A 2,787-nucleotide genomic window follows, 5' to 3' on the forward strand; every position below is an offset into this window, starting at 1 on the left:
CCACCACCAACAACAACATGTAAATAACCGACAGGTAAAAAGAAAAGATGTTCAGTGTTAGTAATAATCAAGGAAATGCAGTCAAACCTACAAATTAGTATCACATTACACTAGTTAAGATGGTCATGGTATATATATATTTTAAATAGTTTATTGTCAAATTGGTTTCCATACAACACCCAGTGCTCTTCCCCACAGGCGCCCTCCTCCATCACCACCACCTCTTTTCCCCCCTCCCCCTTCCCCTTCAACTCGCAGTTCATTTTCAGCATTCAATAGTCTCTCAAAAAAATATGGAATGCTTCACGAATTTGTGTGTCATCCTTGCGCAGGGGCCATGCTAATCTTCTCATTATTGTTCCAATTTTAGTATATGTGCTGCCAAAGCAAGCATGGTCATTGTATATTTTTAAAAAAGAAAATAACAAGCATTGGACAGCATGTTGAGAAATTGAAACTTTTCTGCACTCTTGTTGGAAATATGAAATGATTCACTCAGTCACTATGGAAAGCAGCATGGAGGTTCCTTCAAAACTAAAAATAGACTACCATATGGTCCATCCATCATTTTACTTCTGGGTATTTGTTTAGAATAATCAAAATTGGGTTCTCATATATTTAAACTCATGTTTGTTGCAACATCATGCACAATAGGTGCAAGCAATCTGTTGATGAATAAATATTTAAAGAATATATATGTATATATGTATAAATATATACACACACACAAAAGAATAATATTCAGTCATAAGAAGGAAATAAATCTTGTCATTTTGGACAACATCTATGTATCTATAGGACATTATTGTAAGTGACATACACAGGGAAAAATCCTATATGTCATCATTTACATGTCAAATCCAACACAGTTGAACTCATTGAAACAGAAAGTAAAGTGGTGGATGTCATGAGCTGGGTCAAATCGTATAATAGTGAATTGCTCTTCAAAGGGTTTAGTGTCTGGATGGATTAAAAAAAACAAAAGACCTAAGAATATGCTACCTACAAAAGACTCAATTAAGCTGAAAGTGAATGGATGAAAAAATATTCCAGACAAATAGACAGCAAAAGAAAATGGAGGAAACTATACTTATTCCAGACAAAATAAACATGAGCCCAAAACAGTAATATGAGACAAAGAACATCACTATATAATGATAAAAGTTTTAATTAAGATGCTATAACAATTAAAAAATAGGTGCTCCCAAATTGGAATCTACCTAAATATATTAATTGAGTATTAATATATCTGAAATATGAAATAGTCAATAATACAACAGTACTAGAGGAATTCAATGTCCCTCTTTCAGTAATGGAAAAATGATCCAGACAGAAAATCAACAAAGGAACATTGGGCTTGAACAATACATTAGACTAAATGGACATAACAGATATATAAAAAGCATCCCATTCAACAGCATTTGAATACACATTTTCTTCACGTGCACTTGAAACTTTCTCCAGGATAGATCATAGGATAGGCCAGAAAACAGTTCTTACCAAATTTAAAAAGACTGAAGGCATACCAAATATTTTTTTACCACAATGGTATGAAACTAGAAATCAAAAAGAGGAAAGCTGACAGATTGTCAACTATGTGGAGACTAAACAATACACTCCTCAACACCAATGGGTCAAGAAGAATGTAAAAGGAAGCTCACAAAATATGTCAGAAAGGAATTAAACTGGGAGGAGCCAAGATGGCAGAGAGACAGGCAGCTCTGTAAACTTTGTACGCCCCATCTATTGAATTGAGAAGGACATTACTCTCATCTGCAAGAGTGGAAGGAGAAAATACAGACTCCATAAAGAAGACAACCTCAAAGATGCCTGAGTGAGTGAGTGCAAACTGGGGAGATTGGAAAATGGGCCAGCCCAAGAAGGGTAGGGGTGGTGGGAGCCCCAGCCCAACACAGGGAAAGCACCCAGAGCCCCTGAAAGACAAAGGGAAGAGAAAGAGAAACTGAACACCCTCATAGTTCTGTCTCTAGAGAAGAGATAAAGAACTTTTAACCCCGCACAGAGAGAAAAACTCTCACTCCATATATAACCACTGGACAGTGCGAATCGCCAAACCCTGTGGCACAAGGGAAAAAACAGCCCCCATCCTTGCATGATCCCGGCAGGGAGTCCACAGCCACTGCGGCAACAGCCACAGGGGTGCACATTTTGGCTTCAGCTGCAGGAGTGGGAGTGCACACCTAATTTCCACAGCACATCTTGCCTCCAGCATTGGCTGCCTGAATCCCAAATCCCAAGGGTCAACAGGGGGGGTAATAGCCCCCAAGCCTACATGATCGCAGCAGGGAGTTGGCAGCAGAGGTGGCTGGGGTGCACCCTTCAGCTGCGGCTGAGGGAACACGCACCTCATTTACGGCAGCACCCCTCAGGCAGTGGCAGTGTGAATCCCTACCTAAGCCAAGAGAATCTGCTCCCTCCCCCTACCCAGTCCTGGCTGGGAGTTGGCTGCCCCAGCTGTGAAGGCGTCTCTTCACCTCCTGCAGCACACCTCACCTCTGGCAGCAGCAGTGGAAATACCTGCAGGCGCTGGAAGAAACTGATCCTTCCCCCTACAAGATCCCAGCTAAGAAGACAGCCGCCAAAGCAAGCAGCCATAAAAGTGCATGGACTAGGATTTTGAAGGGAGGTGGGTCTGGAAAATACAGATTGTCTCAGGTGCAGCATAAGGATAGCAGATTCATAAGAGTGGCCTAAAGTGCTTACATGCAGTGGAGCTTGGGGCACCCAATTCTCTCTGCAACCACGAAGGCAGGACCTCCGAAAACA

The 2,787-nt window shown here is 41.2% G+C and overlaps 1 non-coding gene across 1 annotated transcript; it reads right to left on the reverse strand.

Moving 5' to 3' along the window:
• Nucleotides 1-287: 287 nt before the first annotated feature.
• On the reverse strand, nt 288-390 carry LOC115284441. The gene has a single exon (XR_003905195.1). It is a non-coding gene; the product is annotated as a U6 spliceosomal RNA (small nuclear RNA).
• Between the last annotated feature and the right edge of the window lie 2,397 nt (nt 391-2,787).

The sequence above is a fragment of the Suricata suricatta genome, chromosome X (genome assembly GCF_006229205.1).
Source record: "Suricata suricatta isolate VVHF042 chromosome X, meerkat_22Aug2017_6uvM2_HiC, whole genome shotgun sequence".
NCBI lineage: Eukaryota > Metazoa > Chordata > Mammalia > Carnivora > Herpestidae > Suricata > Suricata suricatta.